This window comes from Ornithodoros turicata, chromosome 8 (assembly GCF_037126465.1).
Source record: "Ornithodoros turicata isolate Travis chromosome 8, ASM3712646v1, whole genome shotgun sequence".
NCBI classification, from domain to species: Eukaryota; Metazoa; Arthropoda; class Arachnida; order Ixodida; family Argasidae; genus Ornithodoros; species Ornithodoros turicata.
In genome coordinates, this window is record NC_088208.1 from 1,191,551 (window position 1) to 1,210,356 (window position 18,806).

Here is an 18,806-nt window from a genome sequence, read left to right on the forward strand (position 1 = left end):
GGAAGGACAATGTCGTGTGCCATGGGTATCCTAACGCAATTAAGTGGAGACGCTGCATTATTTCTATAAATCTGCGCACTACCCCAATATGCACTATGTAAATCTATGCACTACGCCAGCATTTGATGCATTAAGTATTTTGTTGCACATCAGCGGACATTTTGACAATTGGCAATTTCATTTTCTTTTATTATTATATTCCACATTTTTCGTACGACCTTTTCTAACATTATTTTTCAGCTCGGGATATGGCACATATGTGTAGCAAGATTGTAGGATTGGAAGGGCAGTGGGTGTATGCCTACTTTACTGCATTAGGTTTCCATATAGTATTGACACGCATTCAAACGACTAAACGCAAGGCGAACTGGGTGAGGCAGACGACAGTTAGGGACAACGCAGACAAGCAAGCCAGAGCCGCCCAGAAATTAAGAACAACTCAACACTAAGGTTCGATTACTTTTCTCTCAGTTGTTTTAATTCAAACGGCGTCTTTTTATTCTACGTACTTTACGCGGTGCTTTAACATCCATTTTGTGAGACCCCTGCATAGCAGGTCAGCAAGCGCCAATGATGACCTGGAACTTCCTTAGGAACTTGTCAAAGTCATTTCGAAGGGCACCTCCTTGGATCCCAGGGGGAACGAATACATGCATATACTGCGAGGTATATCTAAACAGGTAGCGCAACTCCCATAGGCCCCTGTGTCTTCAGAATGACGCCATGACAGAGACGGTCAGCGCCATCCATCCGTTGAGCGAACTACTACGATTGTAAATAAATGGCGTCAGAGATGACATCAGCACTATGAATAATAAGTAGTGCATAATTAGCCATGGCACGTTTACATTCGCGCACTTTGTTTGCGTTGTATACCCTTTCCCTCACCCAAGCAATAACACCAGACGAGAATACAGAAAAATAAATCACATCAGGTTAAATTAAACGTATCAATTCGAAATACATACAGTTATCACAGATTGATACAATTCAGACTGAAGGGCATCGTGATGACCACCACAGATATTAGGAAGATTTACTTAAGTTCCATTTCTCTCCTACAGCTACACGTACACGTAGTGATTAGACGTTTGCATTTATTCAATGAGTGGCTATTATCGTTGGTGCACAGCTGATTCCTGCTAACACTCCCTCTATCATGGCCGCTCGTCCCATGACGATTTTTTTCTTCGCGGGCCAGCAACAGGGGATGCATTGTATTTATCTGTTCACACAAGTGGTTCTTGGTCTACAGCTTTGAGATGTTAAAGTCGTTTTCCTGTTGAACCCAAAAAGAGTACCATTTCGGTGTTACAATGCGCGGACACATGGCACAGATACAGAGGTGCACGCCCCAGTCAGAAAATTCTGTCCTACGGATATCCATCAGATATACTTTCACGGAGATACGGATATCCGCAGAATAATGAAATTTTTCCAGCGGATGTACTACGGAGAACCGCTTGACCGGGCTTCGAACTTCCTACGAACGTCCACTTTGCGGACATAACCAGGAGATGCGGACATAAATAGGAGCTCTCTGGGATGTAGCGTCTGTCTCGAGCGCGTGTTACTTTTTTTATTTTTCAGAAGTCAGTATACGCCTTGTAGTAAAATATAGAGCCTGTTTCCGCCACTTTTAACATCTGCCACCGTCACCGGTCGTTTCACTTTCTGTTGTTCCGCTTTGCTTCCCATAAGGGAAAATCAGCGCGGTGTTTCAAAAAAAAAAAAAGCAGCGAAGAAGAAGAAACAGCAACAAGAGTTTGGGCCACTCTGCCGAAATGCTTTGGAAATGAGGTTGCATTCACTTCCAAACAGGGAACAGACACTGTACATTGGTGTTCTCGCGAGCTTCTACACATTCGAGAGCCTTGTTCGCCTGTGATGCGAAATGAAGGGTGAGCTGTCTAAGTTTAATTCAATTGCGTGCACAAACAACGGCGAAATGGTTTGGCGTATTAAGTCGGCGTAGAGGTAGTGTCTCTGTTTCTTACTCATGCAGTTTGAGAAAGTGAGTTGGTTCATGGAAAATCGAATTTCTGCAGTGCTACATCGTCCCGCGTTTCTCTCTCTCTTCAAATACGTGATCCGTACAGCATCCCATCACGGAGCTGATTCGGACAATCCGTCAAACAGCCGCAACAGGACCTCCTGCGGATATACGGCTACGGATATCCCTCCATAAATATCCGAGGAGAGTCCCACGGAGGTCAGTTTTCGGATATGGTCATTGGGATCTATTTCGGACGTCCGTAGGAGATGGTGTTCTGTCTGGGGGATAAACACGCCCACTGTGACACGCGCAAAGAGAGCAGGACACGGGAATATACTCGAATGGTAGATGATTTCATATATGTGCACGAGCGGGGCAGCAGAAAGTTTTTTCTACATTGAAATTATGAATAATCTATTAGTACACACACAAGCCACGCCCATGCTGTAATGTTTTTTTCTGTTTACGACCGTACCTCTACTGTCAACACCCAAGATCGCTCGCGAATCTTGCTGGTGGCCTTGCCGATGGGTCTGATTTGGTATTTTCGCTTGTTTTCGCCACGAGTTTTTCGCTACGAGTTAGTTTTACGACAGCGAGACATCAAATTTCCCTCTCCTCTCCATCGCTCGAAAGGTTCACGCAGGGAACTGGTGATAGTGTTATCCTTGCTTCTGGTCATTTTGTTTGGTCCTTCATCGCCTTCCTTTCCACATCTATTCTCGTGTTTCACTTAAGATGGAAAAGGAAGCGAGCCCGTCAAATGCTGTTGGAGATAAGAAGACGCAAAAGCAGAAATACTGCAGCGTAGCTTCATATGGCACGTAGTCTCAACAGCTAATGTGGAAACAGATCGATGCATTATATTATCTGGCGGAGGAGGGAGCGTGACCTCTCTCTCTCTCTTCGGTCATCCTATCTGCGACGTGGTATTACTTCGAGAAACTAGACTTGTTTTCCTTCATAAGCTGAACACGATTATACTTGGTTGTTGGTAACGACCCCTCAAATGTTACCTGACACACTAGTGTTCCCTTCTCCAGTTACGTGCTTCGACAAAGATATTCCCCGGGCGTGATTTCTTTCGGACATTGTTCTTATGAAGTAGCGTGACTGCGCTTCATCTAGCAAACATGGGACGATCCGAAACCGTGTCGGGAACTTTCTTGCTGTGTGGCGTATACAACAGCAGTTTTGTCGCGTGGAAATGGAGCAGAAACCACCCAAGTTTATCTTATGATATCTTTAGAATATATCCATTGACGTGTAACTAGAGCAGCGCCAACGATAACAGGAATACGGCTCGAAGGAAGGCCGTCCCTTTCCATCGCATTAATTTTACGAGTAAACCTGAGCTTTTTTTTTCAGTCGCTCGGAAATGCCTACACGACTGGCATGAACTTTCGAATCAGATTTGTTGACATTTCCCTCGTGTGCAGACACTATGATCAGCCAAATGGAAGCATGTCATACTGACGACCATTTCTTGTACAGTTCCTTTAAGATCTACTTGAACACGGCTTCGAGCAGGAGGCGAGTGTCCCTAGTAGGAGTCAGGTCAACTAGTGGTGGAGCGCGTTCCGAACTGTTCCACTCGCAGCGCAGGGGTGCCTTTTGTTAATCATGCACTTCAAATGCAGATACTGCTCTCTGAAGATCCTGCTACCGAGATCGCCGTGTTTGTGCATTTATGCCAGATGTGGGTTAGGCGATATCGCTAACATGGGCGATATTACAGGTGTGGACGTCATTGCTGCTAAGAACGATCTTGTTCCACCAGTAGGGAACAACCAGCGGGAAAAGCGAAATTGGCAAAACACTGGGACGACGTCTGCTTCCAACCTAAAAGTTGTCGGGCCAAGCCTGCAAAAAAAGCATGGGCAGGGGTTGGTGATTGACAATGGCCTCACCCGGGCCGACTCAACCGGCACAAGCTCGCGCCAATGTAGGGGCCGAGCTGACAGATGTAGGGCCGATGTCTGGCCAATAAGGAACCAAGCTTGGGTGTTGATTGGGTAAACGTGGGCCCTACAATGGCCCATGGAACGACACCTGTGCATGGGCCAACCATGCCCCGTTGCAAAAAAAAATGCATGGCCCAACTTTTAAGCAGCGTGCCGCACCATCCCAAGCAGCATTGAAAGTCGATGTCCTCCAGTTGGAAATAAAAAATCCAATTGGCTCTCGTGTTGGTCCAGTTCAGTCCTATTGGTACCAATTAAAATTTCCAATTGGACCCATTCCTTCTTTGTTTTTGGCTGGGCGGCAAACCACCACAGTGAGCGACATCCGGCCGACTTTGGTGCAAGATGCAGTGGCCGACTTAGTCGCTTGCCGACCAACAACCGACCACTGGCCGATGCCTGACGTTCGGCAATTTCCACTTCGGCAGTTGCCCGGCAGAAACAACAACTCTATAACATGACAGAGGAGTATCCTTCTGCTGCCGACACCATGCTGCTGGAGGCGCCCCTGAGCGTCGTTCTGAATAAGCGGCAGCAGTTCGTATCTATCTATCAGCAGAATCTCACCTCATTGTCTCTTCGTTGATATGCGTTTTTGGCGTCTCACTGCTGTACATAATAGCCGCAGTAACGGCGCGGATTGGTGGAGACACTTGTACGGGATTTCGTCGTATACATGTCGCCTTGTTACTAGTATTCCATATTTCAATTCACCGTGACTGTTAAATGCGTATGTTGCTGTTAGCGAAATCAAGCTGTCTAACAAGAACAAAATGCCTGCTCTCCTAGACATGATTAGTTTCTGTCCCTTTTCACGAGGTACAGAGATCCGTCCCTAGCTGATCGTTTTAAGGGTCAGTTGCATTTAGTAGCACCTGGGTCGCAAACTGTTGAGGTGCGCTAGAAATGTGGTCGGAAGTGTTTTCAAGCAGTCGGAAAGTCGACGTAATTTGTTTGTACTTTGTCATAGAGCGGGATATAAACTACATACCAGAAAGCAAGTGAACATGTTAGCTACAGTAGTATAGGGGGACCGCTATAAGAACATCCTTTTTCTAATCCACCACCATCCAGTTCTAATCCAACACAAGCCAGTTCTAATCTCTCTGGTTGGTGGCCCCACTTGATTGACAGGCCGCCTTTCGGCTCCGCCCCTTCACGCCGATTGGATCAAGATGACCCCACTTTGACTGACAGGCCTCCTTTTTGCCTTCACCCACTTCACGCAGATTGGTCCCCTCCAAACCTACTGATTGCCGATAGATCCATCCACTTCACGCTGATTGGCTCCTTCTAAGCCAGCTGAATGCCCCCCCAAAACGACCCCACTATGTTTCTATTTTAGACAGACAAAGGAATACATTGCAACATATATTGAGCACATCATGGCTGTCTTGGAGAGATTGACTCCTTTGAGGCTGGGCATGGTTGCTCGAAGTGACGGATCATGTAGAGACAGTGGCTCAGAAAATTTTCACCCTCCATGAGTTGATGCATTCCACGGGCACTGGCCGCTCACGTCTAGCAATTGAAGGCACGTGCGCAGCGATCCAGTAGCGTTCTTGTCCAGCTCAATGTCGGACCGCATATGTACCACATGCCAATCTGTGATAGCCAAGATATCACCAGGGCATTCATGCGTGTAGGTGTGCTTATCCTTTTCCAGCTTCATGCTCGCAGTACAGTTGCAGGCGTCCAGCGTGCATGAGACGAGCGAGAAGAGAACGAGGTACCATATCCTTCCAATGGTCCAACTGACGCTACTCCTTCTCATCCTCTGCATTATCTGGGGGGGAAAGAATGCCCAGTTAAATCACGCTATCTCCATCATACACTCGAGCTTACCATATTCGCAGCTTCCGTATGGGTAGGAGTCGACGTCATTGTAGAGGTATCGTTTGTCGTCGTACGCCATCAGACTTCTTTTCACATTTCTGATGGTGTACATGCACTGTTTCTTTACCACTATTGACGCCTGTTCGTGCGATACGCTAGTGTGCTTGAACAGGGTATCATGGTACGTATCATGGAGGAGGTGTTTGCGCACAATGTTCTTTTTGACCCCTTTATCTCTTGCAATTTGTTTTCCCCCAGCTAATATGATGAAGTACATTTTGGCTTTCAAGCATCCTCTATGGGTATGCTACCGGTTTCACTTTTGAACACACCAAGCCTACCGCGATTCCCCTCACTGTACAGTGGGTGATCCTGATCGAAGGAAGACAAATGTAAATGGTCGTCAGCGATCGCACGTAACTGATCTTCTTAGTCCTTGCAGAATAGGCCGAGGATCAGAGAATCCGTGCCAAAGTAGCAGGTAACCACCGGACAAGTGAGCTTACTCAGCAGGTTTTCGTAGTAGGATGAGCACATGGTTAATTTACTCGGTTCAAAAATCGTAAATCCAATCTGGAGTGGGAAATCACATCGCACTTTTCTTTTGTGCGCTTCGTACATGACACAATCGGGGGAAAAAATTTCCATTCTCACGCATTCTGCCCGACTCCCGAGGCGACTTGCAGTCTCCTCATCCAAGGCTACTCGAATGTCCCGCATGTTAAATTTATTTAAAAGCGTTCTTCTGAATACCGCATTATTTGAGAGTTTAGAGAAATTTTTTTCGAACGTCGTGCTCGAGGCAACGCGTCTGGCATTGTCCTCGATGTATGGATGCAGGAATGGTGCCTGGCGAAATTTTAAAATTCAGTGAATTTTTGTTACCCTCATGCCCAATCTACAATAGAGTGCGAGCAGCGCGTAATGAACTACTTACTCGACCTTGTCCTTGCACGTGAGCAGCAGCTTTTTGGTGTTTGCTGGCTGATACATTAATTCTTCGAGGAGCCCTCGCTGGAATGGTGAGAGCCAATCCTTCGGGACGACAGCCTTCTCGGGAGCCAGGGGAAGTACCGTGTTAGAGCGTGGATAGATTTTGGATACTCCAAGTCGCACACATACACCTGCCCCACCTCCGAATCCGTGGGGTGACGCATAAAATCCACGGAGCTAAGATCGTCGACGCACTCGAAATCGCCGACGGGGAGGTGCTTTATCATACTTAATCCGTAAAGATTGTTGCAATCTATGTATGATATGTACACCTCCTCTTTCTCGGGATCATAGCCACTACACAGAGGGTTGTTAGCCCGCAAATGACGTCTGCTCGCCTGACAGAGCCCGCCCCTAACACCCGATTCAATGGTTCTGTACATGTCCTCTTCGGTGATCAATTCCAATTTTGCCTGCGTGTAATTTAGAGCACATTGCCACGAATAGGACGCCAGAGAAACACAATGAAGCAATTCCAATCCACGCGCGTCGTAGCACAGTCGTCGGAAGTGCTGCTATTACATCAGCATGTAATAGGGCATCCATTTTCAGGTACAATGCATTATAATCCCTCAGATTCGAGCATCCAAAACGTTCAAATACTTGCAGCCCACACTGGTAGTCTTCCTCGCTTATATCCTCCCCCGTGAGATCATTTTGGAAGGCAGACTTTGGCGGCAGAGCCAATTCGTCGTACACCGCGAAAGAATTAACGTGGTTGTAGGGGAATACACCTTTACGAAGCAGAATTTCGTAGTCGCTCCCAAATACCTGCTTCAGGCACTGGGACGCCTCTGCGCCCCCCATGGATTTGACGGTTTCCACAAGCTCTCGCAGCGACGAATTTAGGTACCGCATGATATCTCTCAATAGGAAGGTGCCAATTTCGAACGATCGAATTTTTTCCATGGAACTGGCAACGATGAAGGGAACTCTCTTCACCCGAGAAGGTGAAATTCCCGCAGCAGTCCGGCCAAATCATAGGCCAGATTGTGCACCATGATCGGTAATTTTTCTCTTGTCGTGCACGCCACGTTACAGGGGCTGCAAAGCGTCGCAGTGTAATTTGTCTCCCCGGCACTCTCCTTTGGAATGGTCGTGATGACGGACACTGGGTAGATCTCGCACGAACTCCCGTTTACAGTACGCGCAATGGGTGGCAGCTGTGTGCTCGGTCCGTTGCTCATCACTCAGCACCATTGTGGCGGGGCAGGCATTCAGGGCAACCATCTCGTCCCTCATTTCCATCAAAGCCTTCACGCACTGCCTCGCGGAATCTTCACCGTGATGCGTCGTGATGCGCATCACCTTCGAGTCGTGGGTGCGCACGAGCATGGCACAGAACCTAGAGGTGACGTGACGCTGCATGCCAACAACACTGGGCGCGAGTACGCTCTCCGTGTCCAACGCGACGACGTAGTTGTACTGCTGCTTGTACTGTATTTTATTAAATTATACAAAATTTTTGCCAGGTTCGCAAAATTCAAATAAGATTTCGTTCACGTCCGCGCACAGGCGACAATGTTTCGCCATGCTCTTTTCCTCGTTAAAAGAGCGCGTGCAACGTTCACATACGAAACACCTATTGTCTCTCATCAGTAATCGTTCGAGGGACTTGACTCCAAAAAAATGTTCATCTATAGCCAATAAGTGAATTTTCTTTTCACACTCGAGTTTTGGGGGTCGCGACACGTGCACTCCCTGATCGACGTACTCGTACACGTAAATGGATATCTTGTTTTTGTCTTCGAATTCGTCCAGATCAGAAAATGAAACGGGGAAGTGGCTTGGCCACCAGTAATCTGCTGCATAATTTTCACATTTTTTCCACGAATTCCTTTCCTGTGGGTGCAGGAGAGCGAGCGTATTGTATTTAAAACATTCGCCCTCCTTGCATGCTGGTAAATGGATATTCGTTAACACGTTCCTGCGTTTAGCCAAATTCGTGGCAAGTACCCCATTGCACCCGATTTTTTAGTTTTCACAGCAGAAATACGCATTTGAACTTTTTGGACGTCAGTGGATACAAACCCACTACCCTCGCGCTGGTAATTTTCAATGCGCCCGGTGGACTCCTGGATCACATCCATCAAGGTATTTGCGACAGCTCCGTCGCTGTGGACTTTGCGAGCAAGCGCCATAAAATTAGCTATGTTGCGGTTACATCCCCTCGATTTTCCTTCATCATTAGAACGTCAGAACAAATGGAAAACCTAAAGGGTATTCTTTGCGCTCGCAAAATAGCAATTATATTGTGGAAGTGGTTCATTAAATATTGTCGCAAATCCACTACTCGCTGATCGTGAACAGATGCCAATAGCACAAACGCTTTGACGATACCACGAAATGCACTATCTGTTTGAAAGAAAGGCAGGAAGGAAATGTCCACATAGGGATGTGATCGCTCGACGTGAGCATGCAATGTGGCAGGTGAAAAGTCTGGAGAAGATGATGAATTCTCTTCCAATAGCTCATCATCCCCGATATCATGAGGATCAAAATAGCAGAACATGCATCTAGGCACTGAAAAAAAGAAGAAACACTAAGAAAACGTGCACCACAGAGCGTGGATGAAAAATACTTACTCTTGAAGCGAGCTCCCGAAGTGATGCGAAGACTGCCTCTTTACACATCCTCCACACTTATATAGCGGCGATCTCGCTGCATGCCCCAACATGCACGGGTGCGGGGAGTCGTCATACCCTAAAAATAACCTGGCCTGCATGTTGAAGGTCGCAGCTTGCCCTTGGCTTCACGTAATCCTCCGTCGGCCTACACCATTGCCGCACCTGAGCGCAAACCCAAGCAGCAAAATGCACTGAAAGTCGAGCGCAATAGGGGTGGACGGGTAGGCGAAAGGCCTTGTACAGGTTCATGAAAGTACAGAACATTGATAAGACACATACCGTCCACCCCTATTGCACTCGACTTTCAGTACATTGTGCTGCTTGGGAAGTTTGCTCGCATCACATGTCATTGCGATATGCAAGTTGCTTCCAGGAGCAGGCACACAACCATCCCTTTTTTGTTCACAGTGGCTGTGGAATTTCAATATTACTTAAATGAAACAAATTGCAGTGAAATGCAGATTCATCTCAGACAGGAATTTTTACCCTCAGCGTTAAACCCTCAGATACCAGCATTTCTGCTCGAATAGCAAAATAGCTATGACTTCAAAAATTAAACACATGCTAACAAACTATCATCAACGTCCATAATATAATTCTTGCATAATGCTACATACACACCCGCATTGTCCCCGTGTAAAGAACGCACAGGATAAGGGCACACAAATTCCTTTAAGCGAGCAGGGAAAATGCTCAAGAGCTCAGGAATAATAGCAGAGTCACCGGACATCGCTACGCGGCTAGCACAACATGACAGCAACAAGATATTAGCGAAGGGTAAAAATTGCAACACTGCTAAACAAGTTCAGATATGCCATGATGATGTCACAAATCAGAAAAAAAGCACATACACATGTGTGCGCGCGCACACACACACACGCATACACGCACACAGACAGCAGCTCGAGAAAGCATGAGGAGACATGCTTTCTAGAAATCTCTACACCTGGCTCAGACACCAACATTTCCGCTCAAATACACATAACTGCAAGATTAAGAACTACTCACTTCATCAACATATCGAGAACAAAATTAAACAAACAACCCCCACTTCCACTGATAGAACACTATTCAGGAGTTTTCTTCTGCTTTAGCAGCGAAAAATTACACGCACTTTTGCTTGAATAGCTACGAGCGTATAACTGAAAAAAAAGAACGAAGCACATGCTAATAAACTGAGAAAAAGGCACTCATTTCTGGTCTCAGATAATTATTGCATAATGATACATATACAACCGCATTGCCATTGCGTAAAGAAAGCATAGGACAAGGGTACACACAAATCGAATTGGAAAAATCACTTATACTCTCGCAGCATAATACGATATACGCTTATTTTTTTACGGGCGAAAATTGCAATAAGAAGATACTTCTATGCAAGTACAACAACCCTTATTTTTAAACCAACGTTTCATGCAATACCACATAAATTTATCACTCGAGTTACACGAAAAGGCATACACAATGTACTTACTGGTTAAGTGGGGTCACAGCTGCACACACACAACACACACACAACTAGCGACAGTGGAAAATAAGCAATTACACGCACTTCTGCTCGAATAGAAAAGTGTCAAGCATGACAAGACACATTTTCAACCACCAGAAAATTATTAATCAGAATAATAAAATATTCGCTAAAATTAAGCTTGTGTGGGAAACACACCACCTGAGGAAAACACCCATTCACATCTGCTTTCTGAATTTGTTATACAGGTGTGAGCGATTCGAGAAGAATAAAGCACGCTGCTTGGAGAAAGCATATATCATGTGTAGCTGTGTGCGAGTCATCAAATATAAAAAAAATTCTGATCTGCTGCTGTTAAAAGTGATAAAACAGTGCCGTGGAAACGCGCCCCCACGTGAGCCGCATCGGGCCCGTTCACGCGGTTAGGACACCTTGACGCAATGACGCGCGCTCCGTTATCGATTCCCCGTGCGGGCACACTGTTTTATCACTTTTAACAACAGCAGATCAGAAATTGTTGATGACTCGCACAAATGAGCTGTTGGAGACGACAAAAATAAATACAAAATTGCCTAGTCTTCGTCGTTGTTGGTGTTTAACACGTAGTAGTTGCTTATTCTTGCGTGCAGTTTGCAATCAATGATGGTGGAATGATATTTTATGTGATTTGAATCATTAGTGACTCCTCTATTTAGTGAATGGTAGTGTGGTTATGAACATACGAAAACTGGTTTGGTTTAAAAATGATAAGAGGTAGAGCGTGTATCCCAAGCAGCACAATGTACCGAAAGTCGAGTGCAATAGGGGTGGACGGTATGTGTCTTATCAATGTTCTTTAGTATCAGCAGTTCCTTCAAGGTCTTCCACCTACCCGTCCACCCCTATTGCACTCGACTTTCAGTACATTGTGCTGCTTGGGTAGCGAATGCTGTTCTCCTTTCACACTCAGTAGTATTTCTTGTGAAATATTTATATGCAAGCAAACAAAAGTACAAAGAAATGAATCCCCTGCTGTATTATAATTGCTGCACGCTGTATTTATTCTTGGATGTACAGACAACATGCATTCCTGAGATGACGTGTTTCTTTTTTGCTTTGGGACGGCATACTGGCGATATCCTATTACACCCGGCGGGAAGGCCTATTGTTTCGCAGTCGCATATGTGCATTCCCCGTTTTGACGATGGTTGGATAATTATTGACGTGAGGAATAATATGAATTTATGTGGATGTGAATAGACTTTGGGTTTTTGCTCGTTGTGAGGCACTAAAAATGTGAGTGTGCGTGCGCATTTGTGCAGCTGGGACCCCACTTGACAAGTAAGTTCATTGTGTTTGACTTCAGTGATATTGCCGTACATTATGCCGACTATGATGATTTTTTGTTTGAAAAATGTGGTTTATCGCATTTTCAATAGAGTAGACTGAGCTACACAGGATATATACTTTCTCCAAGCAGCGTGCTTTATTCTTATCGAATCGAATTTATCGAATCGCTCACGCCTGTGTAACAAATATCACATATAAATATCACAAAAATCACATGCTCCGCTAATTCAACCCTTGGCTTCATTAGGCGCAACCTTAGGTTATCTCCTCCTTCTGTCCGACTGCAAGCTTACACCACCCTCGTGCGACCGAAGCTGGAATATGCTGCCTCAATCTGGTATCCACACCAAGCATACCTTTGTGACATGTTAGAAGCAGTTCAGAATAGAGCCGCACGGTTTATTCTTAGCGATTACTCTTTTCACTCTAGCGTCACATCACTGAAGCGTTTCCTCGACCTGGCACCACTTGCTTCGCGTCGTAAATTCTCCCGTCTTTGTCTTTTTCATAAGTTCATACATTCTCCACCATTGAGCAGCACATACATCTCACCTGCTTCACACATCTCTCGGCGTCGAGATCACCCTATGAAAGTACAGCTGCATGTCGCCCACACGTCATACTTCCTGGAATCTTTCTTCCCCCGCAGCAGCAAAGATTGGAATGACCTTCCCAAAGCCTTGGCCATCATCGATAATACAGACACATTTCGAAATCATCTACGTACATTTATGTTCTCCTGATGTTTGCTGTGCATCATTTAATTTTTTTCCATATGCCAACTATGTACCCTCATGTAATGCCCGCAAGGGCCCTTGAGGTATTATTAATAAATAAATAAATAAATAAATTCAGAAAGCAGATGTGAATGGGTGTGTTCCTCAGGTTGTGTGTTTGTACACAAGTTTAATTTTAGCGAATACAGTGAACCCTCGTTAATATGACCCCCGATAATCTGACATACGCGCTTTACGACCATACTTCCGGGGAACAATGCAGTGAAACCTCTGCAAATCCCCCCCATTAATATGACAATTCCGCATTATGACCAAAATTTTCGGGAACGACCATGGTCATAATAACGAGGGTTCGTTCACTGTATTGTATTATTCCGATTAATAATTTTCTGCTGGTAGAAAATGTGTCTTGTCATGCTTGACACTTTGCTATTCGAGCAGAAGTGCGTGTAATTGCTTATTTTCCACTGTCGCTAGTTGTGTCTGTGTTGTGTGTGTGCAGCTGTGACCCCACTTAACCAGTAAGTATATTGTGTATGCCTTTTCGTGTAACTCGAGTGATAAATTTATGTGGTATTGCATGAAATGTTGGTTTAAAAATAAGGGTTGTTGTACTTGCATAGCAGTGTCTTCTTATTGCAAGTTTCGCCCGTAAAAAAAATTAAGCGTATATCGTATTATGCTGCGCGAGAAGTGATTTTCCCAATTCGATTTGTGTGTACCCTTGTCCTATGCTTTTTTACGCAATGGCGATACGGTTGTGTATGTAGCATTATGCAATAATTATCTGAGAGCAGAAATGAGTGCCTTCTTCTCAGTTGATTAGCATGTGCTTCGTTTTCTTTTCTTTTTTTGCAGTTATAGCTATTCAAGCAAAAGTGCGTGTAATTTTTCACTGCTAAAGCAGAAGAAAACCGCTTAGTAAAGCTGAATAGTATTCTATCAGTGGAAGTGGGGGTTGTTTGTTTAATTTTGTTCTCGATATGTTAATGAAGTAGGTAGTTCTTAATCTTGCAGTTATGGGTATTTGAGCGGAAATGTTGATGTCTGAGCCAGGAGTAGAGATTCCTATAAAGCACGTCTCCTCATGCTTTCCCGAGCTGCTGTCTGTGTGCGTGGATGTGTGTGTGTGTGTGTGTGCGCGCGCACATGTGTATGTGCTTTTTTCTGATTTGTGACATCATCATGGCATATCTGAACTTGTTTAGCAGTGTTGAAATTTTTACCCTTCGCTAATATCTTGGTGCTGTCATGTTGTGCTAGCCGCGTAGCGATGTCCGGTGACTCTGCTATTATTCCTGAGCTCTTAAGCGTTTTCCCTGCTCGCTTAAAGGAATTTGTGTGCCCTTGTCCTGTGCGTTCTTTACACGGGGACAATTCGGCTGTGCATGTAGCATTATGCAAGAATTATATGATGGCCGTTGATGGTAGTTTGTTAGCATGTGTTTAATTTTTGAACTCATAGCTATTTTGCTATTCAAGCAGAAATGCTGGTATCTGAGTGTTTAACGCTGAGGGTAAAAATTCCTTTCTGAGATGAATCTGCATTTCACTGCAATTTGTTTCATTTAAGTAATATTATTGAAATTCCACAGCCGCTGTGAACAAAGAAGGGATGGTTGTGTGCCTGCTCATGGAAGCAACTTGCATATCGGAATGACATGTGATGAGAGCGAACTTTGCGCTCAGGTGCGGCAATGGTGTAGGCAGACTGAGCATTACGTGAAGCCAAGGGCAAGCTTCGACCTTGAACATGCAGGGCAGGTTATTTTTAGGCTATGACGACAACCCGCACCCGTGCATGTTGGGGCATGCAGCGAGGTCGCCGCTATATAAGTGAGGAGGATGTGTAAAGAGGCAGCAGTCTTGGCCTCGCTTCGGGAGTGTGCGGAGCTCGCTTCAAGAGTAAGTATTTTTCATCCACGCTCTGTGGTGCACGTTTTCTTAATATTTCTTCTTTTTTTCAGTGCCTAGATGCGTGTTCTGCTTTTTTTACCCTCATGATAGCGGGGATGATGAGCCATTGGAAGAGAATTCTTCATCTTCTCTAGACTTTTCACCTGCCACATTGCATGCTCACGTCGAGCGATCACATCCCTATGTGGACATTTCCTTCCTGCCTTTCTTTCAAACAGATAGCGCATTTCGAGGTATCGTCGAAGCGTTCGTGCTACTGGCATCTGTTCACGATCAGGGAGTAGAGGACTTGCGACAATATTTAATGAACCATTTCCACAATATAATTGCTATTTTGCGAGTGCAAAGAATACCCTTTAGGTTTTGCATTTCTTCTGACGGTCTAATGATGAAAGAAAATCGAGGGGATGTAACCGCACACATAGCTAATTTTATGGCGCTTGCTCGCGAAGTCCACAGCGACGGAGCTATCGCAAATACCTTGATGGATGTGATTCAGGAGTCCACCGGGTGCATTGAAAATTACCAGCGCGAGGGTAGTGGGCTTGTATCCACTGACGTCCAAAAAGTTCAAATGTGTATTTCTGCTGTGAAAACTAAAAAATTCGGGTGCAATGGGGTACTTCCCACCAATTTGGCTAAATGCAGGAACGTGTTAACGAATATCCACTTACCAGCATGCAAGGAGGGCGAATGTTTTAAATACAATACGCGCGCTCTCCTGCACCCACAAGAAAGGAATTTGTGGAAAAAATGTGAAAATTATGCAGCAGATTACTGGTGGCCAAGCCACTTCCCCGTTTCATTTTCTGATCTGGACGAATTCGAAGACAAAAACAAGATATCCATTTACTTTAAGAAAATTCACTTATTGGCTATAGATGAACATTTTTTTGGAATCGAGTCCCTCGAACGATTACTGGTGAGAGACAGTAGGTGTTTCGTATGCGAACGTTGCACGCGCTCTTTTAACGAGGAAAAGAGCATAGCGAAACATCGTCGCCTGAGCGCGGACGTGAACGAAATCTTATTGGAATTTTGCGAACCTGGCACAAATTTTGTAGAATGTAATAAAATACAGTACAAGCAGCAGTACAACTACGTCTTCGCGTTGGACACGGAGAGCGTACTCGCGCCCAGTGGTGTTGACATGCAGCGTCACGTCACCTCTAGCTTCTGTGCCGTGCTCGTGCACACCCACGACTCGAAGGTGATGCGTATCAGGACACATCACGGTGAAGATGCCGCAAGGCCGTGCGTGAAGGCTTTGATGGAAATGCGGAACGAGATGGTTGCCCTGAATGCCTTCCCCACCCCAATGGTGCTGAATGATGAGCAACGGGCCAACCACAGAGCTGCCACCCATTTTGCTTACTGTAAACGAGAGTTCGCGCGAGATCTACCCCGTGTCCGTCATCACGACCATTCCAAGCGATGTAGTGCCGGGGAGACAAATTACATTCCGACGCTCTGCAGCCCCTGTAACTTGGCATGCACGACGAGAGAAAAATGACCCATCATGGTGCACAATCTGGCCTACGATTTGGCCGAACTGCTGTGGGAATTTCACCTTCTCGGGTTGAAGCGAGCTCCCTTCATCGTTGCCAGTTCCATGCAAAAATTTGATTGTTCGAATGCAAATTCGTCCGGGAGAGCTAGTGGAAACCGTCAAATCCATGGGGGGCGCAGAGGCGTTCCAGTGCCTGAAGCAGATATTTCGGAGGGACAACGAAATTCTGCTTCGTAAAGGTGTATTCCCATACAGCCACGTTAATTCTTTCGCGGCGTACGACGAATTGGCTCTGCCAGTAAAGTCTGCCTTCCTAAATGATCTCACGAGAGAGGATATAAGCAAGGAAGACTACCAGTATGTGCTGAATGTTTTGGTTGCATGTTTGAATGTTGCATTATAATCCCTCGAATCTGAGGGATTATAATGCATTGTACCTGAAAACGGATGCCATATTACATGCTGATATAATGCAGCACTTCCGACGACTGTGCTACGAGGTGCGTGGATTGGAATTGCTTCATTGTGTTTCTCTGGCGTCCTATCTGTGGCAATGTGCTCTAAATTACACGCAGGCAAAATTGGAATTGATCACCGAAGAGGACATGTACAGAACCATTGAATCGGATGTTAGGGGCGGGCTCTGTCAGGCGAGCAGACGTCATTTGCGGGCCAACAACTCTCTGTGTAGTGGCTATGATCCCGATAAAGAGGAGGTGTACATATCATACATAGATTGCAACAATCTTTACGGATTCAGTACGATAAAGCACCTCCCCGTTGGCGATTTCAAGTGGGTCGAGGATTTTAGCTCCGTGGATTTTATGTGTCACCCCACGGATTCGGAGGTGGGGTACGTGTATGTATGCGACTTGGAGTATCCAAAATCTATCTACGCTCTAACACGGTACTTCCCAATGGCTCCCGAGAAGGCTGTCGTCCCGAAGGATTGGCACTCGCCATTCCAGCGAGGGCTCCTCGAAGAATTAATGTATCAGCCAGCTAACACCAAAAAGCTGCTGCGCACGTGCAAGGACAAGGTCGAGTACGTAGTTCATTACGCGCTGCTCGCACTGTATTGTAGATTGGGCATGAGGGTACCAAAAATTAACCGCATTTAAAAATTTCGCCAGGCACCATTTCTCCATCCATACATCGAGGACAATGTTGCCAGACGCGTTGCCTCGAGCACGTCGTTCGGAAAAAAATTCTATAAGCTCTCAAATAATGCGGTATTTGGAAGAACGCTTTTAAATAAATTTAACATGCGGGACATGCAACAATCTTTACGGATTCAGTATGATAAAGCACCTCCCCGTCGGCGATTTCAAGTGGGTCGAGGATTTTAGCTCCGTGGATTTTATGTGTCACCCCACGGATTCGGAGGTGGGGTACGTGTATGTATGCGACTTGGAGTATCCAAAATCTATCTACGCTCTAACACGGTACTTCCCCCTGGCTCCCGAGAAGGCTGTCGTCCCGAAGGATTGGCTCTCGCCATCCCAGCGAGGGCTCCTCGAAGAATTAATGTATCAGCCAGCTAACACCAAAAAGCTGCTGCCCACGTGCAAGGACAAGGTCGAGTACGTAGTTCATTACGCGCTGCTCGCACTATATTGTAGATTGGGCATGAGGGTACCAAAAATTAACCGAATTTTAAAATTTCGCCAGGCACCATTTCTCCATCCATACATCGAGGACAATGTTGCCAGACGCGTTGCCTCGAGCACGACCTTCGGAAAAAAATTCTATAAGCTCTCAAATAATGCGGTATTTGGAAGAACGCTTTTAAATAAATTTAACATGCGGGACATTCGAGTAGCCTTCGATGAGGAGACTACAAGTCGCCTCGGGAGTTGGGCCGAATGCGTGAGAATGGAAATTTTGTCCCCTGATTGTGTCATGTACCAAATGCGCAAAAGAAAAGTGCGATGTCATTTCCCACTCCAGATTGGGTTAACGATTTTGGAACTGAGTAAATTAACAATGTACTCATTCTACTACGAAACTCTGCTGAGTAAGCTCTCTTGTCCTGTGATTACCTGCTACTTTGACACGGATTCTCTGATCCTCGGCCTATTCTACAAGGACTACGAAGATCAGTTACGTGCGATCGCCGACGACCATTTAGATTTGTCTTCCTTCGATCAGGATCACCCACTGTACAGTGAAGAGAATCGCGGTAGGCTTGGTGCGTTCAAAAGTGAAACCGGTAGCATACCCATAGAGGAAGTAATATGCTTGAAAGTCAAAATGTACTCCATCAAATTAGCTGGGGGAAAACAAACTGCAAGAGCGAAAGGGGTCAAAAAGAACATTGTGCGCAAACACCTCCTCCATGATACGTACCATGATACCCTGTTCAAGCACATTAGCGTATCGCACGAAACAGGTGTCAGCAGTGGGAAAGAAACAGTGCATGTGAACCA

General features: G+C 45.6%; 1 protein-coding gene across 1 annotated transcript in view; it reads right to left on the minus strand.

The window, feature by feature from the left end:
• LOC135366342 (uncharacterized) overlaps positions 1-18,806 on the minus strand; it is a 315,008-nt gene that overhangs the window by 9,326 nt on the left and 286,876 nt on the right. The window lies entirely within an intron of this gene.